The 13714-nt window shown below is 37.2% G+C and overlaps 1 long non-coding RNA gene across 1 annotated transcript; it reads right to left on the reverse strand.

Annotated features, from left to right (window-relative positions):
- Positions 1 to 687: 687 nt before the first annotated feature.
- LOC145511654 (uncharacterized) lies at positions 688 to 12661 on the reverse strand. The gene is made up of 2 exons (XR_014058032.1): positions 12569 to 12661; positions 688 to 1917 (listed from the first exon to the last, which is right to left on the reverse strand). It is a non-coding gene; the product is annotated as an uncharacterized LOC145511654 (long non-coding RNA).
- Positions 12662 to 13714: the final 1053 nt, after the last annotated feature.

Below are 13714 nucleotides of genomic sequence, written 5' to 3' on the forward strand. Positions count from 1 at the left end.
CTCTCCTAGTTTCTAGAAGCTACTGGCACTCTTTGGCCGATAGTTGGTTAACTCCAGTCTCTGCCTCGGTCTTCGCGTTGCCTTCCCCTCTGTGCCTCTTCTCCCTCTTTTCTTCTCTCACAGGGACACCTGTTCTTGGGTTTGGGGCCTTTTCTAACACATGATGATCTCATCTCACTATCCTTCACGATTATATCTGCAAAGATGTTTCTTCACAGATGTTCATCCTCGCAGGTTGTACATGACTCTCTTGAAGGGCCGCCATTCAATCCAGTACCGGGTCCTAAAATTTGCAAGGTTAATTACTAGGAGTGGCAGTTGCTTACTAAACCACATAGGGGATCTCCAGAATCAGGCGAGGACTCCTACGGGATCAAATGGTACTTGGAATAAAGGGGTCACGAAAAACTGTGAATAAATATTGACATTTAGCCAATCGAGCCTCCCCTTCTCACCTGGGGCTACAACCAATCCAGCTTGTCAGCCAGATCATTCAGCTTTTCATTCTCATTTTTGCTCTTTCTCAAGGCTTTTTTATTTCAAGTGGCAAGATGGAGGGCATTGGGGATGATGCCACTTGGTGCTTTCTTTTACTCTTTGATTTAGAGGAATTCCTAATTCTACCGAGTCCGTGCTCCTCCCTCACACCATTCTCTGATAGTCTTCCTTTCCTGATCATATTCTTCCTTTCTTACCATTTTACTATTGAAGCTCTTTATAATCTTTTGGGATTAGGCAGAAATGAGGCCCCCCTTCACCTCTAACGTGCTCTCTTGTAATCTCAGTTTGCTTTTTTAAGTGCTCATCAGAAGACCTGCTAAAGAGATACTAGTTCCTTCTCACATGGAAACAGAATTTCAAAAGCGAGCCGCTGAGAAAAAGAAAATATTCTCTTCTCCTTTTCTAAGCATATATTCTCCTCTCCTTTTCTCCATATATCAAGTACATATACTCCACAATAAAAATAAGGTGTCTGAGAAATTCCATTAAGTTTGAGGATCCAGTTTTCATAAGCTTATGAAAGTGAATTGGATCTGAGGGGAAAATTATTCTTCTTAAACCAAACCTACTTGTTTATCTATCCAGCTGGCATGGACAGGAAAACAAAAAGAAAATAAAACAGTACATCTAAGCCTTAGGCCTGGTTCGAGTCCCTTTCTTTGCTATCAATTTGACATGTTTCACGAGGGCTGAACAGACCAGAAGAAAAATTGCTGGGGAAATTCTGGAGACTAAGTTTTTTTCTCAGAGGATTGCTGTCACCACTTGCTCAAGGTTTTATCACCTTAGAAACTCTGCCAGGATCAGACACACCCAGGCCTGCTGATGCGCTGTATGCTCCTTCTTCCTTGTCATGAGCAAACTTGATCATTCTAGTGTCTTAACCCTAAGCTTCTTTCTCACTCACAATCTCAAGTCTGGTGGATAAAAGGCACAGACTTGATTTTCTTCTCTGTGCAACCAGACTGATCATTGCATCATCTTTGAAACACCTTCTTCATATGGGATGTTAAGGAGACAGGACCTTGGTCTTTGCTTTAAAATGCTGATGGAATCAAATCTTGTTCCTCTCTCTCTGCGATGTCCCCTCTCTAGCACTTTTCCCAAGACTGCTTTTGTTTTTTCAGCCAATTTGCATTTTGCATCTTATGGTCTATATACATTTAAAAATTTCTACCTTTGAACTGAGCAATGTCCCCTAGCAAATGTTTCACTGGGTAAAAACTGAGATTGCTGTTGAAAGACCTGCCTTTAGCTGAGCATCAATTTTTGCCTTAAACAACTGTTCAGAGCCAAGGAAAGGGACATCATAGAATATTTCAAAAGTAAATTTGTCTCATATTGTGTTATTTTCTTGACAGTTTAGATTCAGAGTTGTTTCTGAGATGATCACTTCAGACAGCAACCTCTCGTGTTCTAAGGACACCACAGAAAAAAGAAAAAGAAAAAAAATGTTTACACAGAGTGAGTCTGTTTCTTTACATCAGTGTGTTTGATCACAAATGAAATCTGGAAGAGCGAATTCATACGTGTTTTCCTCAGGGCACCTGAGAGTCAGAGGACAGAAAATTTATTTTCTTGGTTTGCCCTAATCTGGCTGCCTCCTGTTTTCCTTAGACACCAGGCCATTAAACATTGTGTAGCCCAGACAGATTTGAGACTCACAGAGATGAGGCTTCCTTTGGCCTATCCAGAAAGTTCTTTCAGAAATGCGTTTTGAGCCCTTTGACAAACTCTGGGCATCATAAACTCCTGCTGCTTTTCCTCTCTTCCCTCCCCCTCGGTAATCTCTCCCCTTTACGCCCTCTCTCTTACAGCGAGTTCCCTGTTTTTAGCTGAGTCACAGCAGCTGGCTGGCACCTCCAGGGTCATACTGTACGTAACACAGAATCCTCTCTGTTGGCTACCATGGTGCTTCAAAGAGGGGCTGTGGCAGCTGCTGCAAAGCATGCTGGGTCCTCCAGCCCAGCCCTCCTTTGAAGCCCTGAAGCAGGCGGCTGGCAGGAGCCTGGGGCTGCTCAGGGTTCCAGAGTGCCTGGCGAACATGGCCTCGCAGAATCCCAGGGCTCCTGCTGCTGCTGCTGAGATGCTGCTCAGAAGCAAGCCCTTAAGAAATTCAGAACAAAATCCAGGCGGACAGAGGCAGAGTCATATGGCCTCTCAAAGCCAATGGCTGCCAGGAAATAGTCTTAAACCTGCCAGAGTGTTGGCACCCAGCCTTGAGCCCTGCCAGCGGCTGAATAGTGGGATGGGAGGATTGGTCACATTCTCCTTTTCCAGTCAACTGGATTGTTCCCCGGGCTCAGAAGAGCACATATGGAAGCAGGAAGCCACCATCTATCACTTTCCCTTCCGAAAATAAATGCTGGCCCGTTTAAGTAAAAATATACCCTAACCAGGTGGAACAATACAGATTTTCATGGGAGAGAACGCAGTCTTCTGGCTTTCAGACACTTAAAACTGGATGGCTCCCTACTTCCAAAAAACTGTCTGGAAGCTGAATATTTTACAAACTATAGATCCTACAGCGCTCAGGATGATTTATTTCTTCTTTTTTCCCACTCCCTTCCACATTATTGATTCCTATTTGATTCTTGTTCTAAGAAACAATTTTCTTTTAGAGATACTTTATACAATATTGTAAAGTAATTAGCCCCCAACTAAAATTAAAAAAAAAAAAGAGATACTTTATAAACCAAGCATTATGCTAATGATGATAATAATAGCTAAGGCATTTCTTGCTCTTTTTGCAGCTTGGTGAGAAAAATTTATCGATTATTAACTTTGCTTAAATAAATATATATGTGTATGTATATGCATATATTACACATATTCTCTGGCTTCAAGGTAAACTAAAGGAAGACCTAATTGATCCCAAATGGCAACTTTTAAATTACTAAGAAGCCCACATCACATTCAAGGCACGATTTGTAAGGAAAGTTAAACCGATTTATACAAATGCTAAGTAAAAGAGAGAAAAGATAAAAAGATAAAATGAGATGAGGGTAGCAGCTGCTTTTTGTAGCTTAATGGAGACATTAATACAAACTTATAAAGCCAGATTGCTTACTGTCATCGTATATACAGGCACAAATTAAAGCAAATATTAAAATATAAGAAATGAAGTACATCACCTCAAAATATTTACATTTTCTAAAGAGCCTCAATGAAATACAACAGGCTATTTCATCTCAAAAGCCAAACTTTTTAATTAGGATGGTTTTCTTCAACTGTTAATGCCAAAGAATGCCAAAGTTAAGCAAAAGTATTACTTAGAAGATGGAAAAGAGCAAAGGAAAAAATGACATTCGAAGTGAACCCCTAAGGAGTTCTTAGTAATTGCTTTTCTGAGACGTTAACACCTACAATATGTGACAGAACAAGTTCGTCTCGGATTCAACGTGTTAAAATGTTTTTAATCCTGGTTAAGCCACTTTTAATAAACAAATAAATTATAATTCATTTACTAGAAGCCAGATGATTCATCAGTGCAACAGGTGTAAATATTTTAGAGAATTTGTGACCTGCCTGTACTTCTTTTAAAATTCTGAACTATTTTTCATACCTTACAAAAACTCTATATTCTTTTTTTTCAGTCAGAGACAACCTGATAGTTTGGAGGCACGATTGAAATGAGAAAAATATCCCACAATTCTCCTACACAGAACAGCACCTGTTGAGAAAGAAAATGCAAAACTACATTCAAGGAATACATAAATGTCTGCTAGATCAGCAACTGTAACATCATCCACAATGAAAACGATGATGGAGACAAACAAGAGTTGTTGATGGAAGGAGATGAAGAAGAATGAACTGTTTGAGTATGAGCAATGAATTGCTTAACCTGAGATTATGGGGTAGGTGAAAAATCAAAATGATTAGTCTAGAAATGTCAGAAAAGTAGACATCATCAAGAACTTACAGAATATTAGGTACATAGTAATTACTCAGCTAAAGCTTTACTGTTTAAGACAGGCCTGCTTCAGACGTCTGCAGAGCCTGGAACAAGAGTATAAATGGTGGCCCATTTGCCATGGATCCAAACATTTAAAAGTTTTAAGAAATAGTTAAAGTAAAATGTGTTCTGTCTACATCCCTTGACAAATGTACTTCTCAACATCCAGAAGGCCAGGTTTGAATGTAAGATTCTTGTAAACCTTGGTGACATGTCACCCAACGTGAAGAGCTGGGCAATGCCCCTGGCTCACCCATTCTCATCCTATCCACACAAATCTTCCTTCTACACCATGACAGTCATATAAACACTTGAGCCTGTAGGTCTGACATCCAAACAGCCCACAGCAAAGGGAAGCCCAGGGCCAAACCAATGGCTTTGAAGTATTCATACTACAGTGTGGTCCACTCTTAGAAAGACAGACCCAGGGAAGAAGTCCAGTCAGTGACCATTTGGGGTAGGATATTGTACCCAGAGAGTGGTCTAGAAGTTGGAGCAGGAGCTGCAGGAAGACCTGTCCTCTTTGCTTCTCAGTGTGGGAAGAGGAACAATTGCAGACGGTATCCAGGACAGAAGTAGCTCTGATAGGTCTAAGGGAAGTATTACAATAATCTCAGGTAAAAACTTCCAATTACGAAACACTCAAGTCATAGAGATGTAAAAAATAAATAAATAAAATCACCTACTCTAACTCAGACATATAAGAAATATACAGAATACAGTGCATGTAAAACATGGCTTCAGGTGGGATGAATTTTGGTGTTAGAGTCTGTGATTTAATTGCGATTACAGCAACTGTTTCACTGTAAGAATAACAGAAACTGATTTTGGATACCAATCTTGTATCATGCAATGTTGCTAAACTCACTAGTTCTAGCAGTCTTTTTTTTTTTTTTTTTGCTGTATTCCTTAAGAGTCAGACATGAAAAGGGCTTCCCAAGTGGCTCAGATGGTAAAGCGTCTGCCTGCAACGCCAGAGACTCCGGTTCAATCCCTGGGTTGGGAAGATCCCCTGGAGAAGGAAATGGCAACCCACTCCAGTACTCTTGCCTGAAAATTCCATGGACAGAGAAGCCTGGTAGGCTACAGTCCATGGGCTCGCAAAGAGTCAGACACAACTGAGCAACTTCACCGACATGAAAGAGTCAGACACGACTAACCAACTAACACAATTAGGATGTTCTATCATGTCTTCTGAGAATAAAGATAATTTTACTTCTTTTTTATTTGTCTTTTGTCACTGGCTAGGACTTCTGAAACAATTTGAACAGAGATGGTAAGATTGGATATTCTATGCTTTTTTTGATCATTGGAGGAAAGCATTTCATCACTCAGTATGATGTTAGTTGTAGGATTTTTTATTATATCTTTTATCAGGTTGATGAAATTCCTTTTTATTCTTAGTTTTCTTACAGTGTTTATTATGAATGGACACCGAATTCTACTAAAATTTTTTCTGCATCCATTGAAATAATTATGCTTTTTTTCTTTATAGTCTGTTAATGTGGAATGATTTGAATTTTTGAATGTTAAACCAACTTTGCATTTTTTGGGGAATAAACCCCATTGATGTATCATTCTTTCAAATTCAAAGACAGAGTCCTAAGTCTGTTGCTAAGTGTGTCCAGCTGTTCATGACCCCATGGACTGCAGCCTGCCAGGCTCCTCTGTCCATGGGATTTCCCAGGGTTGACATTTCCTTCTTCAGGGGATCTTCCCAACCCAGGGATGGAAACTGCATCTCTTGCTTTGGAGGCAAACTTTTTACCACTGAACCACCAGGGAAGCCCTTATATTATTTTTACTAGAGTCAACTTGTTAAAATGTTTTAAATTTTTTGCATCTATGTTCATGAGGGATATTGGTTTGTAGGTTTCTTTCCTTGTAATATTATTAATTTTAATAGCATAATGCTGACCTCCCAGAATGCATTGAGAAATATTCTCTATTTCTTATTTTTCAATGTTAGCAAGAGTTTACATAAAACTGACATTATTTATTTCTTTAATATTTGGTAGAATCCATCCAAGAAGCCAGTTGGGCCTGAAGATTTTTTTATTTTTTGTGGGAAGATATTGGACAATATATTCAACTTATTAAGCATATATACCTTGTGTATTTGAACAATTTGTTCATTTTAAGTTGTAAAATTTATTGACCTAAATTATTCATTATACTCTATTATCCTTCTTATACTGTAGTATTTATAATAACATCCCCTCCTCTCATTTCTAATATTGATTATTGGTGTATTCTTTAATTTTTGATCAATCTGGCTAGAACCTTATCAATTTTATTGATCTTCTCAAAGAATAGCTTTTGGTGTCATTGATATTTTTCTATTGGCTTCATGTTTTTTACTCCTTTGCTTTCTGATCTTTCATTGTTTCTCTTTATGTCCCCGTTTCCTTTTTTTGTTTAATTTCCTCTTATTTTTCTAGTTTCTTAATATAGAGTATTAGTCATTGATTAGAAACACTTTTTCTTCTTTATTATGAGTGTTTGATGTTGTAAATTTCTATTTAAGTATGACATTCTGTGAATTTTATATGTCATGTTCTCATTTTGATTTCATTCAGTCCAAAAATACTTTCTAATTCCCGTTTTGATATCTTCTTTGATCTATGGGTCATGCTTCCTTTTACAGATTGTACTTTCATAGTTGTATCTAAAGGTTTTATAGGTTTGTTTTACATTAGGTTTTTGAGTTAATTTTTTATATAATATATGAGGAGGATATTGCAGCTATAAATGGCTGCCTAATGATTTCAGTACTATTTGTTGGCAAGACTATTATTTCTGTTATAACGGCCTCTGAAATTTTGTAAAATTTCATTTGGAGTATACTTCAGTGGGTTTATTTCTGGACTTTCTATTTTGTTCCATTGACTTTTCTATCTATCCTTTTACTAATATCACATTGTCTTATTGTAGATTTATAATGTCTTGATACCAGGAAGCATGAATTTGCCAACTTTTTATTCCTATTCAAGATTTTTGGGGGCTATTTTAATTCCTTTTTTCCACGCAAAATTTAAAATCTTCTTACTGATATCTCAATAAAACTTTTCTGGAATTTTGATTGGGATGATGTTGAATAAATAAGTTGGCATCTTAACAATAGCAAGTCTTCTAATCCATAAACCAAATATATCTCTCCACTTGTTTAGATCTTTTATAAATGTTGTAGTGATTTTTTTGTAGTGTGCAGCACAGAGATTCTGAACATATTCCTTTAGATTTTTATATAAGTGTTTCCATTTTTTGGTACTATTTTAAATGGCATTCCTGACTCTGTAAGATCTTTCAGTATGGTTCAGCCTGGTCTTTCATGGTAGTTCTTTCTTAGTGTTAGGGACGTTCTTCAGGTTTCTGTAGATTTTTAAATTATCTCTCTGTGTAGCTCTCCCTTTCCCATGTACCTCTTCCCTTTCTGCGGATCTTTCTTTTCTTCTCTCCTCTGTTGTCCCCAGTTTCACAGCTCTGTCCCTTCAACTCAGAATCTTGCAAGCTCTGTGTTGATCTTCCCTCTCTGGATATACTCTCTAGGCAGTAGGTGGGGCACATAGCACCCAACTAGTTCATTTCCCTTCCTGTAGTAATTCTTGAGCAGCACTGTCCACTGAGCAATGTCTGAAAAATCACTGTTTCATGTATTTTCATCTCATATCCCTGTTTCAGGTAGGAGGGCATAGCTAGTCCCCATTATCGCTGGAAACTTTACTACTGCAGCTGTTGACATGAATTATATTTAATATAATTGTACAAAATAACCTTTCCACTCTGCCTCTACTTCTGGCACACTGAACTTCGTTCAGTCTTTGTATATACTGAGCTATCTCCTAAAGGGCCCTTGTACATTGTCTTTCCTTTGCTCAAAATGCTTTTTCCTCCTGCTGTCTCTTCAATTCCTACTCATCCTTCAGGTTACAATTCAGTCATCACTTCAGAGGAAGTGTTCCCTGACTTCCTTAAATTGTCAGATCTTCTCTTATATACTCTCATAACATATCTTCATAACATTGACCTCTTCTAATTTTACATTTATGTGTATTTTTTTGATGCATGTCTGTTTCCTTCTCAAAACTGTCATAAACATAGGCAGTATGTCTATCTTTGCCTATCATTTTATCCCATACAATATCTGGCAAATAGTAGGTACTCATCAAATATTTGTAGGAGTGGTAAATAAACTGAGATTACTTCAATATTCATCTTTTCTGCAAAGTTTTATTATCTCCTATATTTTCTTTCATAGGTAATGTCCCAATTAGTTATTATAGCTTTTCTCTCATAAAATTAAGATTTTCTAAATTTCATCAAAGCAAAATTAACAAAAGGCCAACTGTTCTATCGAACTGTAACAACATTCACTATCTGGAGACAACTAATTTAAATCTCATTGTTAACTAAACTGCTGATAGGAGAATTCTGCAACCAATTAGTGCACTTAAATTGCCATTTACTCATCACAGATGCAGTAAAGCACAACTTGGCACAATCAGACAAACAGAATCTGACTCATGAGGAATATCAGATTTCCTTACTTCCATTTTGTTTTCATCTTTCTAGTTTGTTTGAAAACTCATAAAAACCATATGATGAGTTTTCAAATAAAACTAGTGGTAATTCCATGCTGACTTTTTGCCCCCTATAGTTTGAGTTTTTACTTGAGGGCTGTGATCCTCATATCACAAACACACATCTCAAGGAAAGATTCTTGCATTGTATCTTTCATATTACAAAGTAGATGTAGAATCTGATGGCTAATTGCTTTTCAGGTGGTGCTTCTACCACTTGCATTTTTTAAGTCACTTTAAATGTTGATGTCAAAAAAATGACTTATTTGATAAGTTGGTGTTGTGGTTGCTTGTCAGTCGCTAAGTTGTGTCTGACTGTTTGCAACCCATGGACGGTAGCCTGCCAGGCTCCTCTGTCCATGGGATTTCCCAGGCAAGAATACTGGAGTGGGTTGCCAGTTCCTTCTCCAGGGGATCTCCTCAAACCAGGGATCAAACTCGTGTCTCCTGCGTTGGCAGGTAGGTTCTTTTTTTTTTTTTTAATTTTTTTTTTATAAATTTATTTATTTTAGTTGGGGGCTAATTACGTTACAATATTGTAATAGTTTTTGCCATACATTGACATGAATCAGCCATGGGTTGGCAGGTAGATTCTTTACCACTGAGCCACCAGGGAAGCTATTTGATAAGAGATGTTAATTCAATTGAAGCAGTTGTCAGAGTACACCTGGATATTTTGTGTAGTTGTAGGAAGAACACATGAATTGATTTCCTTCTTCTCAATTGTTGTTATAACTCAGAGCATATCTCTAAGGTTAGCCATTACTATTTTCCCACTTAAAATAAAGACATATTTTATTATAATCACCCTCAAATACAGCAATACTCCCAAAGCTAAAAATAAAATTTGAGATCTATTGAGAAATACATATGAAAGATTTTCCTCCCCTTTGCTTTTGTTTCACTATCTGAAAAATCTGAGAAATAATTGCTACTTACCATCCCAGCAGAAAAATTATGAGGATTGTTAAAATAATGTATGTAAATTACTTCGCTGTCAGAAGCCCTACATACCTGTGTAATATATTACACTGCTAAAGACTCATATTAGTAGACTTTAAATTTTATCTTAATGCTCAAATAAGTAATCCCCATATACAGCTCAATATATTGGCCCTAATTTTTCTTTTTAAGGAGACAGGTGCTGCTTTAATTAATTTGAATGGACACAGATTTAAAATTTCCCCTGTAAGAAAGCACTTGTTGTTGTTATGTTATTAATGTTAAACATAGTTGGAAGCTTGTTCTCATTTCCATGGGACTTCTCCCTGTTTTGAAGGTAGCACTTTTATTTAATAATTCCGATTTCCTGATAGAAATGCAACATTCCTGGTGATGTATAATAGTAATGTAAAGGGCCTGGGTTTTGGGAGTCAAGCGTTTCTGGATTCACACACATTAACTGTGTGACCCAGAACAAGTTCCTTTTCCCCTCTGTGAGCCTATGCCCTTTTTCCTGTAGGGTTTCCTGAGGATTAATGGCCTTCACATAAATAATGGAGTTCAAATGGGATACTCAATGAGTGGTCACTATCATTATTATTGCGCATTTAGTATCAATCATAAACACTGCACTATGTATGCAATAGTGTGACCTGGCTTTAATAATTAAGAAAAAACTTACACAGGCATACCTCGCTTCAGTGTTCTTTGCTTTATTGTGCTTCGTGGATACTGTGTTTTTTACAAATTGAAGGTTTGTGGAAACCCTACATTAAGTCAACCAGCACCATTTTCCCAACAGCATTTCTTACTTTGTGGGCCTGTGTCACATCTTGGTAATCCTCACAATATTTCAAACCGTGTACCAGCAATAAAGATTAGTGTTCACCGAAGGTTCAGCTGATGGTTAACATTTATTAGCAATAAAGTACTTTTAAAGTAAGGTATATACATTACTTTCTAGACTACACTGAACAGACTACAGAAGAGTGAAACACTTTTACATACAGTGGGAAAGCAAAAAATCCGATGTTATTACCATGGTCTGGAACAGAACCCTCAGTATCTCCAAGGTCTACCTGTACTTATAGATGGGCACCTATGTTTGATCACCATGTGATTTAAAGGCATTGTTTTACTTAAGTCTTACTGTCATTTTATTCCCATTTTGCAGATCTGGAAACTGAGACTAAATGAACTAAAGTAATTTTCTCCAGGAGGAACCAGGATTTGAATTTAAAGCTGATGGATTTCAAAGTATGAGCAACAAGCCTTAATTCTGAAATTGAAGTGTTTATCTACTGTTTAAGTTTCTTTTTCAACAAATGCTACAGATGGCTATCTGTATTTTGTATTTCTTTTATTCCGTGTCTTGGGTGTTTTGCTTGTTTGTTTCTTTTTGCATCGCTTTAACAGCTTTTGAGGTAGGAAACAATTTTGTTTAGTTAAATAGGAAAATGTAGGATAGCTTTCAAATCTGCTTATGTGTATATGTGTTTTTTCTATAATTTTGAACATTTATTCATTATTATATGTTGTCACCAAAGTAATAGTGAGGGGAAATGGAGTGGCTGCCTATATTCCAAAAATATTTCCTTAGGAAGTACAATGTGATTAATTTTTGTAGGAAGAGATAGAGAAGTAGTTGGATAAGTGTTGGAGAAATCAGTGTTTACACGCTTATGACCACATAAATAGTTACCACCCCTTTTTACTTCTCAAAGTCTCCTCTTTAGTATTAGGTCATATACCTGATGGCTCAATGGGTAAAGAATCCGCCTGCAAAGCAGGAGACACAGGTTCGATCCTTGGGTCTGGAAGATGCCCTGAAGGTGGAAATGGCAACCTGCTGCAGTATTCTTGCCTGGGAAATCCCATGGACAGAGGAGCCTGGAGGGCTACAGTCCATGGGGTTGCAAAGAGTCAGACACAACTGAGCACGCGCAAGCAGAACTAATATTGATGATCTTTTGCCTGTCACCTCTCCTTACAAAATCATAATTTCTAATTGTCAACCACTTAACATATAAGAAGGCCATCGAAGCCCTATGGCCTTGCTCCTAGTTTTATTATAAATGACTTTATTGATAAGTAGCAAGAGATATATGAAAGGATAAATACCACTTGGTATATTCTGTGAAGAGTTCATTAATTGTATTTTACATCTGTGTTCAACATTAATAAGCTTACAGACTCACAAAGGATATGAAAGAAGTCTAAGGAAGACTTCACTGTTTTAATATTACTTTAATTTTAGTGAAAGCAGTTCACAAACATAGTTTACAAGAAATCAATTTGTTACCATAGACTTATTATAGAGGCAGTACCCCCTGCCTTCTCTCTATTTAGTCTTGTCCTGAAACACAAAAGCCATTTAACTCTTTAGGTGTTCTTTTCTGGAATATATCTCCATAGGTATGTTTTCCATAGTTTTAAGTAATACACTTATCATTTCTTGATTTATAAATTTTGCTCTATTTTCCTTTCTTTTGAAAGATGGAAATTTAGATCACATACCAACACTTGTCTTTCTTCCCATTCTTATTATACTTATAACAATATTTTAATTAGATCAATAATCAGTACTTACATGCATGTTGTTTTTTAGTTGCTCAGTTGTGTCTGACTCTTTGTGACCCCATGGACTCTAGCTCACCAGGCTCCTCTGTCCATGGGATTTCCCAGGCAAGAATACTGGGGTGGGTTGCCATTTCCTTCTCCAGCTTACATGTGTATGACCACATAAATACCATTTACTTCAGCCATGTAGGTATTATGTTTGCAAGGCTTTTTACACAGATGTTTGTTTTGCCAATAGTTTTTAATCACTTTTATTATTTTCTAGGTCCATTTTTCATGATTACATATTTAATATATTTTCGAACGCACCATTATACTAGATTTTTTTCCCCTTTTTCCTGAATTTCTCCCTACCAGACCCAAGAGGAGAATATTTGATCATTTCAAATAGTTAATCACTTGCTTGTAAGCTTCAGAATGATGGGGACAGTGTCCACATCAATTACCTTTATGTTCCCAAAGTCTAGGATGGTACTTGGCACATGGTGTATTATACACTCAAGACATAATTGTGGAATGAATGGATAAACAGTGTGATTGGGTTTCCTTGGTGGCTCAGATGGTAAAGAATCTGCCTGCAATGCAAAAGACCCAGGTTCGATCCCTGGGTTGTGAAGATCCCCTGGAGAAGCAAATGGCCACCCACTCCAGTATTCTTGCGTGGAGAATTCCATGAAGAGAGGAGCTTGGCAGGCTACAGTCCATGAGATTGCAAAGAGTTGGACACGGCTGAGCGACTAACACATGCACTTAAATATACATATTTTTTAAAAAGAGGGAGCTAAATATAACATTCATTACCACAAGCCCTTAAATGGTCTCAGTACCAAACAAGGAAGCAGAAGGTATTTAGAAAGAGTCCTTTCATAGTGTTTCTCTCCTCTCTGCTGTAGTCAAGGAGGATAACAAGTTCTTTACGGGATGCTTTTGTCCCATAGACTGGATAAATCCAACTCTCTCTTAGTTTTCTATGTATCTACTCAAAATGTTAAACAAAAGTTGTTAGAAAACAAATAATACACTACCAAATAATGAATTATCTTTGAAGTTTCATGTATTTGAACCAGATGTGGCTCATTCTACTGATGGTCCCTTGTCATAAGTTTGTTCATTATTTGGTAGTGTTTATGGCTCTGTTGTTCCCTTGAGAGAAAAA

The sequence above is a fragment of the Giraffa tippelskirchi genome, chromosome 6 (assembly GCF_054371585.1).
Source record: "Giraffa tippelskirchi isolate mGirTip1 chromosome 6, T2T-mGirTip1v1.2.pri, whole genome shotgun sequence".
NCBI classification, from domain to species: Eukaryota; Metazoa; Chordata; class Mammalia; order Artiodactyla; family Giraffidae; genus Giraffa; species Giraffa tippelskirchi.